The sequence below is a fragment of the Peromyscus maniculatus genome, chromosome 5, assembly GCF_049852395.1.
Source record: "Peromyscus maniculatus bairdii isolate BWxNUB_F1_BW_parent chromosome 5, HU_Pman_BW_mat_3.1, whole genome shotgun sequence".
In the NCBI taxonomy this organism is placed as follows: Eukaryota; Metazoa; Chordata; class Mammalia; order Rodentia; family Cricetidae; genus Peromyscus; species Peromyscus maniculatus.
Window position 1 is genome coordinate 132,392,072 of NC_134856.1, and position 19,495 is coordinate 132,411,566.

At 51.8% G+C, this 19,495-nt stretch overlaps 1 protein-coding gene across 5 annotated transcripts in view; it reads right to left on the reverse strand.

Annotated features, from left to right (window-relative positions):
- Sema4d (semaphorin 4D) overlaps nucleotides 1–18,605 on the reverse strand; it is a 105,038-nt gene extending 86,433 nt beyond the window's left edge. For 3 of the 5 annotated variants that reach the window (XM_076573330.1, XM_042278486.2, XM_006976849.4), the window contains exon 1: nucleotides 18,359–18,605. The gene's annotated coding sequence lies outside the window, so the exon portion shown is untranslated. The remainder of the gene's footprint in view (nucleotides 1–18,358) is intronic. The other 2 variants (XM_006976850.4, XM_042278479.2) reach the window with 2 other exon arrangements.
- Between the last annotated feature and the right edge of the window lie 890 nt (nucleotides 18,606–19,495).

Here is a 19,495-nt window from a genome sequence, read left to right on the forward strand (position 1 = left end):
AGAATGTAAACAACTATAAACATGTGATGCATGCCTGGCTTGCTTGCTTGGAAGAAAACACCCAATTCTGTAGTAACTACAATTAGCCCAAACTCACCCAAGATACAGTCTCATCAATAGGGTAAACGCTAAGGAAGCTGAAAACATAACTAAAAGCCTCAGAAACAGACATCTGAAGGTCTCTGGTAGTGTGACTGAAAACGTCTATCTAACATACTAACAAAGAAGTAACTAACAACAGTTGTATATAATCTCTTCTAGAAAATAGGAGGGAGAAATGAGAAGCCTGATATGACCTTGAGAGCAAAACAATCATTTCCTGCTTCTTCAAGAAGAAAGGAAAACAACGAAAAAGAACAAAATGACTAAGCTGATTTGATTGCTATGTCTTAAAATGTTGTTTATTTTTGGTGCTGTGAATGTCACTGGGACAAAACAATTTGGTACCCTTGGAAATAAGTTTATATGAATAAACTGTAATAAAGTCTTATATTGCAAATGGATCTTCTCTAATGAAAAAGTTTGTGTCTATATGTACACACTGTACATGTGTGTACTCATGCTCATATGCACATGTGTGGAGACATAGATCAGCATCAGGTATCTCCGTCTATGTCTCTACACAGTATCGGTTTATTTATTATTGAGGGGGGCATACAACGACCACATCTCCCCTTTACCTCTTCTGGCAGGGCCTCTCCAGTTGTTTCTCTCCCACTATGTGCTCCAAGCAGCCTGCCAGCAACTCCCTTGTCTCCACGGTCCATACTGCCATAGAAGTGCTGGGATTACAGATGTGCTCCAGACCAGAAGTGTTTGCATACCATTCAGGGTCTATATTTGCTTCATGTATGACTGAGGTCCAAAGGTAATGCAGATTTAGAATCCTGTAATTACTGAGGAAACAGAGACCTCAGGACAAGGTATCTACTCCTTTGGAGTTTCAAGAAATCATGCCTTTTACCTCCCAGAGAGAAAGGCAACCGGAGTGTAATACAACACGCTCTGGGCCTGGGTGTGCAGCTCACATTCTTGGACACACAACAGCCTTGTCACCAAAAGCTTAATCTGATACAGTTTCAGTCACCTACCATCAATCACGGTCCAAAAATAGCCACAGGACTTGTTCTAAGTTTGTAACTGCATGCCAATTCTTCGCAGCATGAGAAAAAACTTTCATGACCTTGCCCCATCCTGATGGGCTGTGAGCCATCCTCTCGCCTAGTGTATCCACTGTGTGTATGCTATCCACACGAGTCACTCAGCAGCTGTCTCGGTCGTCAGCCTCAGCATCACAGGGCTTGAGTTCCAGGAAACCCTATTTTATTTTTACTAATGACTCTAGAGCACAAGACGGGGTTGGGTGGGAATCTGGATCTGCAAAGAGAAGCCCCAGGAAGTGCTTCTTTTAAGACCCAGGAAGTGCTTCTTTTAAGAGAAAGGCTGTGTGTTTTCAACCTAAGGAAAGAAATAAGACAGGCTAAGATTGCTCAGATCTACTCTACAGTGAGATTTTTCAAAGGGTGTGTGTGTGTGTGTGTGTGTGTGTGTGTGTGTGTGTGTGTGTGTGTGTGTGTTTGAGAAAGAGAGATTGTGAGCTAGTGTGGCACACCTGCACTTGTATTAGAGCCCTTTTAAATTCTTTGAGTCATCTGTAAGTTGCCTAGGCAGGCCCTGAAATTGCAATCCTTCCATATCATCCTCCCTAGCTGCTGGCACTATGGATGTGCATCCCAGACAAGCTTGCTGTTAAACTCTTACTGTGCCTGATTTATACTTCAACTCTGCTATAGGGACATACGTATAGCAAACAGAAACAAACTGTAGGTATACAGTTCAGTACTGTCTGTGGTTCAGCCACCCATCAATGGACTCTTCAACCACATCCCCTGCAGTGAGTGGAGCCGATGGTGATACATCTTTAGCTGACCATGATCTTAAAGAGAGATGAAGGCAGAGTATAGGCCCATCTTTGGGTTACAAATGACAGACTCAGGCCAACGAAGGGGACTGAAGTTGGTTGCACATACACGAGGCCTGGAGTTTGGATCCCAGAGCCCGGGTAAATGCTGGGTGGACAGGGAAGCCCACCTGTAACTCCAGCTTCAGAAGGCAGAGATGGGATCCCCAGAGACAGAGTCTGGTTGAGAGACCTTGCCTCAACAAGGAAGGACACTTCCTGAATCAACCTCAGGCCTCCATATGCACATACAAACACACACATATACACATGCACAACACACATAGATACACACAAAAAAAAAGAAAGAGAGAGAGAGAAAGAAAAAAGAAGAAAGAAAGGAAGGAAAGGAAGGAAAGGAAGGAAGGAAGGAAGGGAGAGAGAGAGAGAGAGAGAGAGAGAGAGAAGGAAAGAAAAAGAAAGAAAGAAAGAAAGAAAGAAAGAAAGAAAGAAAGAAAGAAAGAAAGAAAGAAAGAAAGAAAGAAAGAAAGAAAGAAAGAAAGAAAAAGAAAAAGAAAGAGAAAAAGAAAAAGAAAAAGAGCTGGATTTTCTTGCTCAGGTCTCTCCAGGTACTGCCCAGAGAAGAGACACAAAAAGATGCAGCCTCGTACCCACAGTAGTTAGGGTCTCACAGGGATGGGAGGATGGCCTCTGTCCCAGTGGCTCCAGCCACACTGCTGACACATGGGCACCAGCACACAAGTTGCCACTGCCCCCCTCCCCAGTTGGCAAGAAACCTCACTCCAGCGAGGTCCAGATGCAAAGCGCAGCTTCTAGACACCTGGCACCAATAAACCTTGGAGATAAACTCAGCCTGAAGCATCACTGCTCTTCACTTACAGGCCCATCAGCCCCGAGGAACCTTCGCTTCAACTGAGTGCCTGAGGCTGGGCAAGAAATCACTTGCATTTTAATCCAAATAAGAGCATCTGCAAGATTACACAGGACACATAAACATAAACAGACCCACTCTTCCACGGCCCTGGTCGTCAGCTGTCTTCCTCTGTATACAGGAATGGAAGAATTTGGTAAATGAGTCCCGTAAACCACATTTCAAGCAGTTGTTCTTTTTTCAAGATCAGACCCACTAAAGCTGTCCATGGAAGGCAAGGAGCTTCAGAAACCCTATACGGCTTTCTTAAGTGGCTACGCTTGGTATCTTCAAATTGGATGATTCTCAGAGCAGCCTAGTCCAAGGCAAAGGCTCGGGCACATATATGGTCAAGCCTTGGCTCTCAGGCCTCTCCTGACCCTTGAACAATGGTGAGATGGGATTGTCCCTTAACTGCCACATCCTTGTGGGTAAATCTTCCTTCCGTGAGAAGCTAAGCCTGGGTTGAAGCTGGAGATGACGGTTGTAGGTCAGAGGTGGGGTCCTCCCTTTGAAACAGTGGCCCTTGCTTCTGGACCGGAGGGTGGGGTATGGTGGACAGTGACTGGCTCTGTCACTAGATGTCACGGAAACCTTGGGTCCAGATGCAGGATGTCCCCAGTAACCCCACCAGCTTCTCAGAACTTCAGGCAGAAAAAAGATGGGCTAACCATAAACCTCAAGCCCAGGCTACCCGGAAAGACCTGGCTTCCTGAGAAACAGCTAAACAGAGGCTTGGCAGGAAGCCTCAGAGACTGGGAAACAGGCAACCCTGAGGCCTGTACCCTAGGACGCCTGTGGGGAAGGACAGGCCTTCCAGACCCCAGGGTTCTTGTGGCACTGTCTGTGAGCCTGACTCGGGAAGGGTACAGAACGCACACCAACTCCAGTCTATGAGCAAAAGTCTGGTGGTGTGAGCCACCTGTTCACAGCCCTGGTAGTGAGGCCCAGGTGCCCCCTCTCCCCTCTGATAATACTGGGTCCTCCCCCACCATCCCGCAAGACCAGCTCCACCCACTCACTGGCTCATTCATTATCATCTAACTACTCTTGCCCTAAATCAGGCCTGCTGGGAAAGGAGGCAGAAGCCCCTCCTCCACCAGCCCTGGCACCCTCCACGCGCCGCTCTGCTCTCAGCCCTCTGTTCTTCTGGCAGCTCCTCTCCAAGCCTCTGCAGATGCCAGCACACCAGGCTCTCTCTGTTTCGAAGGGATTATTTATGGTTGGGTGAACCATCCAGAATAAAGGTCAGATGCGAGCATGCCAGGGAGCAGGGAGGCTAACTCCAGCAGCTCCCAACAGGGAGGAAGGACTGCAACCTACAGAAACATTTTTTCCCCCAGAAAAAGGAAATAGAAGAGCCAAGCTCAGTGGCTCTCTGCTGAATGTTCCTGGTGGGTTGTAGCCCCAGCATGCTGGTCAGGAAAATCAAGCCCCGTCTGGGGTGGGACAAAAGATTCACTTCAAATGGCACCGAAGGAGTTACTCATTGCTGGAGGCAGTTATTGGCCCCGAAACATGAGGCTAAAGTGACAGGCACGACGACGCTGTCCTAGTGAAGCCAACAGTAAGCCAAAGCATGAGGCTCAGCCTACAGGAACCCCAGAGGTGACCCCGCCAGCAGCCAGACAGCAATCTTCATCCATGCATGCTTGGTGGTCTGGTGACTTACGAGATGAACGTGCAGCTCCGCCTGCTCCAGGGACAGACTTCCTGAGTAGCCCACTTCCCTCCTCATGTCCACCCTGAGCAAGCTCCCTACTTGACCTAGTTAGGACATCCACCTGTGCCTTAAAGCCTGCTCAGGCCCAGGGCCCAGGCCCCCAAGACTGTGGACCCCTTTTGGAGCAGAACTTGACCATGTAGGGAAGTCCCCATGAACAGAAAGGACAGTCCCCCACGAGAGGAAATGGCTGGGAGCAGTCTAGGAACATCCACAGCATCTGTCTGGGACACTCAGCCAATGTCACCAGGGACAAGAGAGCTGAATAGCTGATCCCAGAGAAACTCACACACAATCTGTGGTATCATGCTGAATGCTCCTGCATCCTCTATCACACCAGATAGGCCAGCAGCCCCAGAGAACAGTGAGGGTGGATTTTAGCTCTGTGCCAACAACAGACTTCTAGAGAATGAGTTCAGTGGGCCTCCTGTGAGCACAGTCTGTTAAATGTAGGAAAGCATCCAGAATGCAGACTTCAGCTTTCTGTGCACCCACATGCACACACATATAAGTGTGTATATGTGCAAACAGGTGCTCACATGGATGCACACACACTTGCATGCACATGCACACACTGGTCCACAAACCACACACAGAGAGAAGCAGGAAACAGGTACCCACATGCATACCCATCCACACACTGATACACATGCATGCATACAAATGCTCACAAACAGGCAGGCACAGGAATGCCCACCACACCACAGAAGCCTCTGTAGGGGGCTCTACCACTCTCAGGAGCCACTCCAAATCATGCAGGCAGCCACCCAAGCTGAGCAATGCCTAAAGAGCAAAATACACCAAGAAAAAGTCAGGGAGGTAGCAGAATGGACAGACACCCACCAAGAACCAACAGATGCGGGGTGCATGAAATATAGGAACACACAGCCCTCTAAGGACTGGATGCGGCTGCCCATCATGACACAGAACATACACATCTGCAACATAGCAGTGAGCAAAAAGAACAGAAACCACTACAGCTTGACCAAGGGTCTGGGGATGTGTGTGTGCGTGCGTGTGCGTCAGGAGCACACACTCATGTCTGTAAATGGTAGCAAAAGGGGAAAAAAATGTCAGAAAAGCAAGCTGTTAATGGCAAGGACGCAGATCAGGGAGGAAACTTTTTGCTTTCTTTCTTCCTTTTCTAAACAATAAAAAACTTGATTAAAATAAAGGAAAAATGAGTCAGCACCTCTCACTTCCTGTTCACCCTGGCGATTCCACGAGGACTTCTGCAGAGACCCCATCCACAGAGGGAGAGCTGACCCAAAGCAGACAGAAGACTCCCTTCCTGTTTCCCCCACCCCAAGGCTCTGCCATTCTGTTTCCACAGCTTCCCACTCGCGCAAGCCGAGCTGTGCTTCCCATTTTCCTGCAGATAAAGCTCCACTGGAACGAATCCCAGTGGGTGGGTGACTGCCTGCCAGCGCCTGTGCCAGGCCCTGTCCCCACCTCCCAGGTCACCCGCCTGAAGTCTGGCCCCAGGGAGGATGTCCCTGGCCTCTCCTCCTGCTGCAGGAGGCCTGAAGGCAGACGGAGCCACCATCGCACGTGTGTGTGACCTGACTTGCCCAAAGGGTGTTTGCAGATGTGCCGAAGATCTCAAAATGGTCCCTTCAGGGCAGACAGGTGTCCTTATTATACACAAAAAGGGACACAGAAGAGGTGGCCATAAGACAAGGAACAGACTGCAGCGACTTACTCATCAGCCGGTGCCATCTGAGCCACATGACAGTGGCAGACAGAACAGCTGGCTGCCCTGCTCACACCTTGCCCTTGGCTGCCCTGCCCACACCTTGCCCTTGGCTGCCCTGCTCACATCTTGCCCTTGCCTGCCCTGCTCACACCTTGCCCTTGGCTGCCCTGCCCACACCTTGCCCTTGGCTGCTCTGCCCACACCTTGCCCTTGGCTGCCCTGCCCACACCTTGCCCTTGGCTGCCCTGCTCACACCTTGCCCTTGGCTGCCCTGCTCACACCTTGCCCTTGGCTGCCCTGCTCACATCTTGCCCTTGGCTGCCCTGCCCACACCTTGCCCGCCCTGCCCACACCTTGCCCTTGGCTGCCCTGCTCACACCTTGCCCTTGGCCGCCCTGCCCACACCTTGCCCTTGGCTGCCCTGCTCACACCGTGCCCTTGGCCGCCCTGCTCACACCTTGCCCTTGGCCGCCCTGCCCACACCTTGCCCTTGCCCGCCCCGCCCACACCGTGCCCTTGGCTGCCCTGCTCACACCTTGCCCTTGGCTGCCCTGCTCACACCTTGCCCTTGCCTGCCCTGCTCACACCCTACCCTTGCCTGCAGAACTAGGAAAAGCAATCACCAATATTACAACTCTTCAGTTGGGATGTTCTGTCACAGCGGTCACAAGAGATTCTTAAAGGAAAGAACACATTGCCTTTGAGGTCAGTGTCCAGGGAGGTCCCAACACTCAGGCCAAAATAATATGCAGCATGATGCAAAATTAGTCACTTTCCCTGCAGCCTGTGGAGGGTCTTCTGCATGTTCACACTCCACACTCCCACCCAGCCTCCATGTGAGAGCACCCTTTCCTCTCCCTGGGGAGCCACCGCCTCTACTGTGGTCTCAGTCATGAAGGCTCAGTAAGGCACATCCCTGTACCTCCATCCCACGTCACTACACTCACCACGGGCACGCGCGCGCGCACACACGCGCACACACACACACACACACACACACACACACACACACACGCACGCATGCACGCACGCGCGCACTTGGGTCTTGCTTCAAATCTCAGATAGTCTTTCTACAGTGAAACACTGCATGAGATTTCCTTAATGAGATTATCTTGCGGCTAGACCCACAGCTGAACACAAAAATGCACTTTAAACACACAGCCTGAGGGTGACTCCCACAACGCAACTGAATCCCATGCACATATCTGGGTTTTATGCTGTGGAATTTTCCGCCTGTGCTGTCATGCCGACACCAAGTTTCAGAAGTTGAGGTCCTTCAGATTTTTGGGTTAGGAATCCCAGCTTACATAAGATAGGAAGGTGAGAGAAAGCTCTGTGTACTCAGCTAAACGACACAGATGGACAGATACCCTAGGCACACATTTGGGAGCATGCTACAGGGTCTGAAACACAGAGCAGGACATGGTGGCACACACGTAATCCCAGCTCTCCGAGGGCAGGGGCAGGAGGCTGTGCCTTCAAAGCTAGTTTTGGTTACACAGGAAGACTCTAAAACTGTATATAGTGAGGTCAGCCCAAATGAACTCTGCTATTGGAAGGGTCCAGGGCCTGGCAGTACTCACCTGAGCTGGGTACCTCACACTAGGCTTGGTCTGTACACAGCCACATTAGGCCAGTGACATGGGTTGCCCTGGGGGTAAACTCTACAAACATCTTCTGGGTGCAGAAAGGAGGAGATGGGAAGGTGAACACCGAGGATGAGGCAGACATCAGCAACAGTTTCCACGACCTACTGCCATCCTGCTCCTTTTCCTCAGATCTTATTTTTAGTTTTTAATTAATTATGTGTATGTGTGTGGGTATGTGGGTGCCCTCCAAGGCCAGAAGAGGGTGTCGGATACCCTGGAGCAGGACTTACAGGTGGTTGTGAGCCACCCAAAGTGGGGTGGGAGGAACTCTGGTCCTTGGCAAGAGCAGCAAGTGCTCTTACCTGCTGGGCTATCCTTGGACTCCAAGATGGGACAGGAAGCTAGGACAGGCATCACTTCAATGCAGAGCCAGGGGACTCACTGTAAAGCTATGAGAGCCTATGGGTCCAATGGCAGCTTCACTATGCTTAAGGATGTAGTAAGAACCACCTCCCAGGTCAGGGACCACGTCTCCCATGAGCTAGGACAGCCACAGTGATCAGCAAGCATCACTGTTTGAGGTGACATGTGTCTGGTGCTTGCTGTTTCCCCTGGGACAAGTATACAAAGGAGAGGCTGAGGACTGGCCACACCCCGTCATTCTACAGGCAGAGGACAAGCAGAGTGCCAAGGTCTTGACCATGAACTCTGCCCTGCCTGGTAGCTCTGGAGAAGCAGTTTCTTTTATGTGCCAAACTGCAACAGGGGCTGGAGAGTTGGCTCATTTGGTAAAGTGCCTGAGGCGGAAGCAGGAGACCTAGTGCAGATGCCCCAGCACCCAGGTGAAAAGCCAGATGCAGGAGACCTAGTGCAGATGCCCCAGCACCCAGGTGAAAAGCCAGATGCAGGAGACCTAGTGCAGATGCCCCAGCACCCAGGTGAAAAGCCAGATGCAGGAGACCTAGCTCAGATGCCCCAGCACCCAGGTGAAAAGCCAGATGCAGTAGCAAATGCCAGTAACCCCTGGGCACCTGGAAGACCTGATCCCCAGCATCCGCAGCTCACCTCTGTGAGGAGGCACCCCGTCCACTTTGGACCCAGAGTAAAAGCCACTCCAAAATGCCTTGTGTGGCAGCAGCCATGCTGTGTCCTGGGGTGACAAAGAGGTCCTCAGCCCACCCACAGAGGAGGGTGACACCAGTGAGCACAGCCCCCAGGCTGGTGAAGGAAAAGCCTCCTCCATCTTTAGCAGCTATAACGGAAGTGTGAGAAAATGTTTCATAACTGTCCAGACCCAAACGATCCAGGCAGAAACCCCCGGTGATGTCAGCATGACTTTGGAGATGGGAATCGGGTCTCTGCTGGCTCCTCGCTGAAATAGGGGAGGGCATACATCCAAGTCCTCTCTGCCCTAACATTTTCCTATGTGTGTGGGTGGCGGGGGAGGGTTTAAAGGTCAACCTTGGGTGTCATTCCTCAGTCTCCATCCACCTTTTAATTAAAATTTTTATACCATAATTTATTTATTTATCACTGTGTAGAAGTTAGAGGACATCTTTTAGAAGTTGGTTCTCTCCTCCCACCATGTGGGTCCTAGGGATGGACCTCAGGTCATCCGGCTTTGTAGTAAGTACCTTGTCCCCACCCAGCCATCTCAATGGCCAGATTGTTCAGATTGTTTCTTGAGACAAAGTATCTCATGGGACCCAGGACTTATCTACTAGGCTAAGCTGACTGGCTAGCCAGCCCCAGGGCCACCTGCACCTGCATCCACCTCTCTTCCAGGGAAATCGTGTGTGTGTGTGTGTGTGTGTGTGTGTGTGTGTGTGTGTGTGTGTGTGTGTGTATGCATATAACCTACATATATATATATGTATATATACATATACATACACACATACATATATACATACATACACACACACAAATATATACATATATATGCAGGTTCTAGGGATCAAAGTCGTCTTCCTGCTGGCTAACGGCCGTCTCCCCAGCCTGCGTCCCTATCATTTTCACAGTGAGATGTCTGTGTGGAGCCTCTCAAGCTCTCTGCAGAAATGACTCTGCTCATTTTACATGACAGTTTCTTCCGGCTGAAATAAAATCCATGCCCTCCAGCTCACGGACTCACGAGCGGTTACTTGTATATAAATGGGAATCTGTGACTCCCCACAGGCTCTTCCGAGATGGGTATCTACTTTAAAGATTGGCTCTGACCACCTCCCTGGTTGGGCCCAGCTGGGGGAAAGCAAGCCAGCCTGACAGCACCCTGGGGATGGATGGTCTTTTCCTTGCCAGACCCGACAGACAAAGCTAGGCGCTCACAGGGACAGCAGGAGGGAGCTGGTGATTTCTCCAGATTCCACACTTGAAACCCAAGCCGCTGGCTGCCCTGGGTTTTCAAACACAAGCAGAGATCCAATTCTGCCTGCTCAGAGCTTCGCTGTGACCCAGTTTCTGGAGTGTGGTCCAAGCCCAAGTCTGCAGAGCTCAGACACTGCTGGAGGCTCTGAGTGTCTGAGGCACCTGAGAACCCAGGGATGAGCCAGACATGGAGAAAGCCAGGATGAAGGCGCTTGGTCATAGTGAGTCACTGTAGAAATCAGAGCACTGTACTCGGCGTTTGCATGCTGACTCTCTGCAGAACCTGTCCACAAGCCACGTGGAGGCAGTGTTTTTCAACACTGGATAAAAACATTTTTTTTAAAAACAAAACACAATGGAGGGGGCTGGGGAGATGGTTGGGAGAGTGCTTACCTTGTGAACACAAGGACTGGCATTCAGTTCCCAGAATCCACGTAAAAAGCTGGGCATGGTGGCATGTGCTTGTAAACCCAGTACTGGGGAGGTGGAACCAGATGGATCCCTCAGACTTACTGGCCAGTCAGCCTGGCCTATCCGGCAAGCCCCATGGTCAGCGAGAGACCCTGTCTCAAAACAAAGGTGTTTGGCAACTGAGGGATGACACCAAACACGATGCTTGCACACAGGGCCTCAAGTCACACGTCCCAGCCAAAGTCTCAGCTTCTCTACTTCCTGTCCTGGCTGGGGACCCCAAGAATAAGTTTCCTATGGTGTCTGTTTTCAAGGTCTTCAACTGTAAAGGGTGGGGAAGAGCTGGGCCAGGTTTACAGGTAAGGTGGGGACTCCACAGAATGGCCAAAAAGCACTGAACATGTCACTCACAAAAGCCACCATGAACTACAGGATCATTCTTGCCTTGATCCCACCTTGACAAGTCAACGCTCAGAAGTGCAGTATTTAAAGAAAATTTTTATTTATGTGTGTGTGTGTGTGTGTGTGTGTGTGTGTGTGTGTGTGTGTGCATCACATGCTACGGTGAAGATGTGGAGGTCAAGGGAGAGCAGGAGTCAATCCTCCTTCCCCCTTGGGTCCCAGGGACAGAACTCGGGTCACCGTGCTTACATGGCAGGTGCTTTTACCCAGCGAGCCACCCCGCTGGCCCTCTTCACACACAGACTGGACCACCCTAGTTACTGCTAAGGTAAGTACAAGAGTGACAAGAGCCAGGCTCCACACCACAAACGGTCAGTAACGCTCACCTGACACCCTGGAAACCTCCTAAGAACAGAAAACAAACCCTGCGTGTGAGCTGACTTCAAAGATGCCCAAGAAAGCTCATGGAATTCGGGAACTCAGGTGACAGGCTGTCTTATTAGGGTTTCTATTGCTGTGAAGAGACACCATGACCATGCCAGCTCTTATTAAGGAAAACATTTAATTGGGGTGGCTTACAGTTTCAGAGGTTGAGTCCATTATCATCATGGTGGGATATGGCAGCATGCAGGCAGGCATGGTGCTGGAGGAGCTGAGTTCTACATCTTGATCCACAGGCAACAGGAAGTGAACTGTGTGCCACACTCAGTGTAGCTTGAGCAAAGGAGACCTCAAAGCCCGCCTCCACAGTGACACGCTTCCTCCAGCAAGGCCACACCTACTCCAACAAGGCCACACCTCCTAACAGTGCCACTCCCTTTGGGGGCCATTTTCTTTCAAACCACCACATAAGCATTTACTGAAACTCCCCAAATGGAAGTTTTCACAGGGTAGACTGCACTGTACTCATGTTTTACCACAATAAATCATTCAAATTATCAGAACCCAACCTAGCAGAAACAGACCATCTTAAGAGCCTTAGTAAGAAATCAATTTCATAATTAAAAGCCTCACCAAGAAGAAAACCTCAGACTCTGATGGCTTCACTACTAAATTTGGAAGAAAAAAATTGATATTGGCCCCATAAAAACATTTGCCCCATGAAGAGCACCACAAATCTTAAACCCAGCAATACAGAACTCTCTCTTAACTGTGGCTTCCCACAGTTTCCATTACCCACCTTCAACCAGAGTCTAGAAATACTAAATAGAAAATTGCAGAATAAATGACTCATCAAGGTTATACTATACACTGTTCTGGCTGTCAGAGCAGGGGCCACATTCCCTTGTCCAGTGTATCCGCATTGTATACACCACCCTCCTGTTAGTCACTTTGTAGCTTCATCAGCTATCAGTCAACTGCTGCAGTTGCCCAGGGTCTTTACTCAGGAATGGTCCTCACCAGCAGTGATGTGCCAAAACTCACTGCAATCTCCCTGCCTCAGTTTCTTTCTTTGTTTTTGTTTTGTCTGTCTGTCTGGTTTTGTTGTTTGTTTCGTTGTTTGTTTGGTTTTGGTTTTTTGTTTTGTTTTGTTTTTGTTTTTGAGACAGGGTTTCCTTGTGTAGCCCTAACTGTCCTGTCCTGGAACTTACTCTGTAGACCAGGCTGACCTAGAACTTACCGAGATCTGCCTGACTCTGCCTCCCTCTTGGGTGCTGGGATTAAAGGCGTGCGCCATGACCTCAAGGCTTAAAAGTGTCTTGTAATATGTTCACAACGTTGCACAACTATTACCAGCTATTCTATTTTTATTACCTCAGAAGGAAAGCTGGAAGACAGGGATGTAGCTCAATGGTTGGCAGAGTGCCTGCCTAGCATGAAAAAGGGGGGTACATGCTGGGGGGGCGGCGGCGGCGGCGGCGGCGGCGGCGGCGGCGGCGGCGGCGGCGCACGCCTTTAATCCCAGCATTAGGGAGGCAGAGGCAGGCAGATCTCTATGAGTTTGAGGCCAGCCTGGTCTACAGAGCAAGTTCCATGACAGGCTCCAAAGCTACACAGAGAAACCCTGTCTCAGAAAAAAAAAAAGAAGAAGAAGAAGAAGAAGTGGGGTGCGGGGGTCCAATCCACAGTACTAAAAGACAGAAGAGAACTAGAAGCCCCACACTATCAAGCAGGCGCTCCCATTCCATCTCCTCAGCCTGGGCAACTGATGATGTGTTTCTGATCCCATGACTTGGCCTGTGTTAACATTTTATAAACAAGAATCATGACTCACATTGCCTTAACTATGGCTACTTTCACTTAAGAGTGTTTCAAGGGTCATCTGAATTACAACACACAGAGGTGGTCCAATCCTTCCTATGGCTGACTAATATTCCACGTGTGCACAAACCACATCTGGCTTACCCACTTCATCCGCAGATAGACAGGTGGGCTTGTGAATCGTGCTATAAACTATGTGAAGCTTTTGTTTAGTCCCTAGTTCCAATCCGTTTAGGTATGGGCATAGAAGTGGAATTGCTGGATCACAGGGAATTTGGTTCTGTGTGTTTAACTTTCCAAAAAACCTCCACACTGCTTCCTCAAAGAGCAACTCCATCTTACCCCCCACCAACCATGTCCCAGGGTTCCACTTTTTCCGAGTCCTTACCAACAGTTGCTATTCCCCCAATCCCTTTTATCAAAGCCATTCTAGTGCAATGTGAGGTGGGTCCCATAGTGGTCTTGGCTTGTATCTTCCTTTGACTAATGACACAGGGTGTCTTTCCGCAAGCTTCTGCCATCTGGGAATCTTCTTGGATGCCTGTGCTTTCCTGGTTATCCGTCCTTCTGCTGTGAAGTTTTAGCCCCTAACCCCTTCAATAGGGAACAATCCAAACATCCACCAAGAGATGAGCAAACGAACCACGGTACAACCGCAATAAAGCCCCTCAGCATCAAAAAGCCCAAGTCCTGACACACAAGAACCATGCACGACTCTCAGAGCCAAGTGCAGAGCCAAAGCAGAGGCACACAGCGGGTACAACAGAGCAGCTCGGTGACAATGAGCCACGGAAGCAGAAAGACACAGGGAGCTGTGCTGTAATGAAAAGTCAGGGAAAAACAAAAGCAGCTCATCCTGCACCGTTTTCTTTCTGAAGGTTCAGTTATCCAGTCAATCACAGTCCAAAAAATACTGAATGGAAAATTCCAGAAATAAATAATGCATAAGGCTTAAGTTACACACAATTCCAAGCATCAAGGGCTCTCACTACCAATTCCACCCCACTGGTGCTGCCAGCCTTCCTTTTCTCCAGAGTAGCCACACAGTGTATCCTACTCGCCTCCTGGTTACCTAACGGTCATCAGTTACGACTGACTGTTCAGCTACCCTTTATTTTAGTTAAAAATGGCTCCAAGCACCAGAGCAATGGTGCTGGCAATGCAAAGGGGCCAAAGAAACGATGGAAGATGCTTCCACACTACGCGTGTCCATTCACAGTTGCACTCCAAGTTTGCACACTTATTCACACCTCCACCACACACACCTGCACACATACTCTGACATTCTCACGTTGCGCATGGTCATTCACACAGTGAACCCACTTACCCTCCACACACACACCATTCACACAGGCTCTCATTTTTACCCTGTTCATCTGATCTCCTCACACAACTATCACAGACTTCCACGCTGACTCTCTTACTCACTCACACACATTTGTACACTCACGCCTACGGTCAGGCCCCACCCCCACACTCCCACTAACTGCAGCTTCCCTGTCTGCACTTAGACCATGTCCCCTAGTTAGGAGCAGTGCCTAGCCCAGGTCCGTGAGATGCCGCACCATTACTGATGCAACACATGGGGAGCATCCTCACAGACACACATGTGCTGTCTGTGTACACACAGGAGACAACTTCCATTCACAAGTGCCTGCTTGTGTAAACAGGACCAGTCAATGCACTGCACTGAAGGATGAAGTTTCAAGTAAACCCTTGAGCAGCTTCTTCATAGAAGCAATCAACACGGCCCTCAGTGACAATTAACTTTTAATCATGGAGTACTTTCAACGGCACACACTAAGAGCCCAGAAAAGAAGAGGGAACGCAGGGACCCTAACCTGCCCCCCAACAGACACTATAACCCCTCCCCTGATCTGAGGCAGATCCCAAGCACCCTTGAGAGCCGGGTGCCCTCATGGTAACAACAACCACACTGTGATCGTAAATCAATGATACCACTGTCACTCACAAAATGTCTGTCTCCCTGCCTAGCTCTGACAGGGACTCCAGTCAGAGGCTTTGGGATGCCTGCAATCTACAAGTGCCCCCGAGAAGCCATTCAGAGGAGCAGTACAAGGCTCGCATGGGCAGTATATGAGAGTTTAAACCACATGACGGGAACCTACAGTAAGTAGGGTGGGGCTGCTGACCAGGTCAGGGTCACCACAGGAGATGTGCAAAGGTGTGGCATCCCAGGGAAGCGCAAAGGGTCTCAGGGAGCGGCACAGCAAGTGCCCAAGAGCAAGACAGCCATAGGTTTCTCCCAAGGATCTCCCTCCTTGGTGTCTGCTCTGGGGGAGGCCCGGCAGCTCACCCCTTGACAGGCCAGGTTAACCATATCTCCTAACAGCCTGCCACTTCTTCCTGCATCTCCTCCGGGCACGAGAGTTACACTGAGGCTCGCCAGCCTCTCCGTTGCCTGACCTGCCTAGCTTTGGGCCACACCCTGAGTCACCCAGGGACAGCCACGTCTTCAAGCGAGATGGCAGAGACAGGCTGTCCAGACTGCAGCTGCCAAGCTCAGGATGGCTCTTCGCCAAGGGAACAGAAAGGACCCTCCCCTCAGTCTCAGCCTCAGTAAATCTCAGCAGTACCTCCACCATCTAGTGGTCCATCTGGAATTGTCACCATTGGAGAGAAATAAACTGGGTGTGGTGGCCCACACCTGTAACCCCAGCACTCAGGAGGATGAAACAGGAGATGAGGCCATAGACCAACCTGGTATATACGGTCTTAAGTAGGAGGGGGGTAGAAAGGGAGGAAGCAAGGGAGGGGGAACTGCCCCCCCCCCCACCGCTGGCAACTGCTAACAGCAGTTTTTTCCCAAGACCACCTTGGGCAACCAGCATGTCCATGCTATAGCTCCCTGGGAGCCGGGAGATAGGGGGACAGGGAGGCTGTGGGAATCAGAGGGGGCACCTTTTCCAAGAGTCCTCTGAACCCAGCAAATTCTAAATATGAGGGAGCAGTTCGCTTTCACTGACAACCGTCAAGAAGCAAATTCCAAATTCCCTTCTAGGATATTGCCCAGTTAACCCAGGTAAAGTGGGGATGACCTGGAGGGGGTAACGAAGGACCCAGCCCAGGAGCTCTGGCTCCAGGCTCACCCCATACAATAAAAGAATCAAGATAAAGGACACTGGGCCCCTCAGCCCTCCCAGCCCTCCGGGGCAGGCTCCCTCCAGAAGCACCTCAAATGGCTTGAGAAAACCATTGATCTTTGAGATGCATTATTGATTATGCTGTCCATTAGCACACATTCCCATAGCTCTGGCCTGCCACACACCATGCCTGGGGTGAGGAAGACCTCTTTGGACACCATCCATAAAGAGAAAACTACAGAGGAGCAACTGTCCACAAGTGGATGATGTCACCCAAAACACTGCCCTGGTCCCAGACCCACCGGACCCCTGAGGTGGCATGGTCCATAGCATGCACCTCAACCCTCAGTCCAGGGCAGGCTACCACCTGCCCAGACTCTGGCCACTGGGAGGAGTCTCCATAAGGCAGACTATGTGACCACCACCGGGAGTCATTGGACTCGGTAGACAGAGGGACTTCGTGGCTCCATTTCAGAGGACAGACAGATTTAAACAAGCCCGTTACAGGACGGCAGCTTCTGACTCTTGCCCTGGATCCGGGTCTCACAACACCATGGAAGAAAAGGGGTCCTGGGCAGAACTGCAATTGGTACAGGCAACATGCTTTTGTTTCTTTGTTTTTACTTGCTGTGTGGATCAGCCAGACACCTGAGTCTTAAGGTCTGGAAGGACAGTCCTTGCTCACCAAACATCCGCTCATCATTCTATACTTCCTACTTCTTAACAGACGATCTGACGTGATGTGCACAGACAGCAACGGTCCAAGTGACAATCAGGCCATTATAGTCGCTACGGGGATCTTCCCCCACCACTGCCCAAGGCTGCCTGCTTCTGGGACAGTGTAAACATTCCCAAATAACCCTGCCTGGGCAGCCAGGAGACCAGTTGGACGCCAGGGGCACATATGAAGTGACAGGCCGCTGGTGTCACTGCACCCCCCTGGGAAGGAAACTTCCGTTTGGTAGCGCCTGGTAGACCTACAGCAGGGTCAGATGGCTGGCTACAGGCCCCGAGTCCAGTGTGAGGCTGGCCACCCACGGGCCTGGGCTGTGCTCAACACAGTGAGGTTTTCAAAACAAAAACAGGGCAAGTTCATGTGGCAAACGCCCCAGAACGTAGGGGCAGGCCTCCCACCACATGCTCCATTGGAAGCAAGACTCCCCATTCACCCACAGAGGGACTAAGCCGAATACATAAAAAGGACAGCTACGCACTCTGCTCTGTTTTTCACGCCATGACTGACAGAGCCCGGACAGAACCAGCCCCCTGCAAATCACCGGGCGCCAGCAACAGGTGCAGCCCGAGCTGAAGCCTGTGGTTCCGGGCGGTTCTAGAATAACGCAGCCCGAATCTTCCAGGAAGCCACAGCCTTGCAGCGCCCACTGCCCGGGGGCAGCGACCCTAGGGCGGCTGCCCTGTGAGCCGCACCTGTCTGAGTGCACCGCGCCACATCCGGTGTGCCCCAGCCAAGGCCTGGGAGACCGAAATAGAAGCCGGTTAGGCCGGGGCTTGGGAGCCTGGCTAGGGGCACCGGGCCTGACCTGGCAGGCGCGTCTCAAGGGGAGAGCACCCGGGGGTCTCAGCGCGCAGGGCCTGGCCGGGCGAGCCGCGATTGGCTGATCGTCCAGCGTCCCTGCTCCAGAGCAGCCACCTGCCTGCCAGGGCCCGGCGGGAGCCAGGGAGAGGAGGCCGGGGAGGGATCCGAGCTGGGATGAGACTGCAGAGAGGGTCCAGGGGACGCGGCGGAAATGTAGAGGGGGTCTGAGGGATCCGGGTGGGAATCAGGGGGGGGGACCCGGAGGATCTGGGCGCGAATGCAGAGGGAGTCCAGGGGGCATCCAGGTGGGAATGCAAACCGGGTCGCAGCAGCGTGGGAGGATCTGGGGAGGAAGCTCTGAGGGGTCTCGGGGGGCCCCGAGGGGTCGCAGGAGGGGCTCTAACAGGGTTCCCTAGGTTTACCGCGGGGGCTCCCGGAGCCCCGCGCACCTGCCCAGCCCCGTGCGCGCTCCTCCCGCGCCGGCCCAGTGGCTTACCTGAAGCGCGCGTCCGACCCGCGGCGGCTCTCGGCGGGGCCCGGGCGGGCCAGCTCCGCGCCAAGAATGGCGGCAGCGATGGTGGCAGCAACGACAGAGGCGGACGGCGAAGGGAGGTTGCAGCGAGGAGGCCGGGCAGCGCGGAGATGCTGCGGCACGCGAGGGCGCGGAGGCCGGCGTGGGGACCGAGGGCGCGGGGCGAGCGCGCAGGCCCCACCCCCTCTCCCTCCCTTCCCGCCTCCTCCCCTCCCCCTCCCGTCTCCTCCCTCCCCTCGCCCCTCCCCCTTCCTCCTCCTCCCTCCTCTCACCCCCAACCTCTCTCTCGCTCCCTCCTTGCCCTCTGGTGCTCCGCCCCTGTCTTCACCTTCCCCACTCCCTCTCCTGCCCCCTCTTGTCTCTCCCTTCCTTTCCTTTCCCACCCACCTTCCACCACCTCTTCCTCTTTCCCCCAACTCCCTCTTCCTCTTTTTCCTCTCTATCTCTTTCCCTTCCACCCCTCACCACCCCACCCCCGCCAGCAGTCCTGCAGGTCCTGGCCTAGAGGCTTTTTCCTAGCTTAGCCTTGTCTCTTGAAAAAAAGAGGTCCCCAGCAAAAGGAGACTTTTCCTTCCCTTCAGTCTCTTAATGATCCAGCTTGTTCCTCTAGGACCCCAAAGTCTCCTGTACCTCAGGCTCTGGGGCCACCAGTGCTGGCACCAGAGACCCTGGGCTCTTGGCTTTGTGATCTATGGCAGACCCTTTGGGGTTCTCAGTGCAGGGTATGGGTGGCTCCTCCTGTGGTGTCTTGACTTTGCTAAAGGTTGGTTTCTCAGCTTCCTGTGGATGAAAGGGTTCCTGTCTGTAGCTCCCAGTGAGATACATTTCTAACTCATTCTGGGCCTCCCCAAAGTTGGCACAGAGGCTAGGAACATAACTAGATCCTTAACCTGTTTGCTGAGGTTGGTGCCCCAGAATCTACGTTAAAAAGCCCTGAACAGTGGTGCTATCCTGTAATCCCAGTGCTGAGGCAGAGAATACTGGGGAGCCCCTGGACAGAGCTCACTTCCCAGCGTGTCTGTCTCACCTAATTCAGTCAGTCCTCAATGCCAGTGAGAGACTCTGTCCCCTAAAACTAAGTGGACAACATCTGAGGAACAA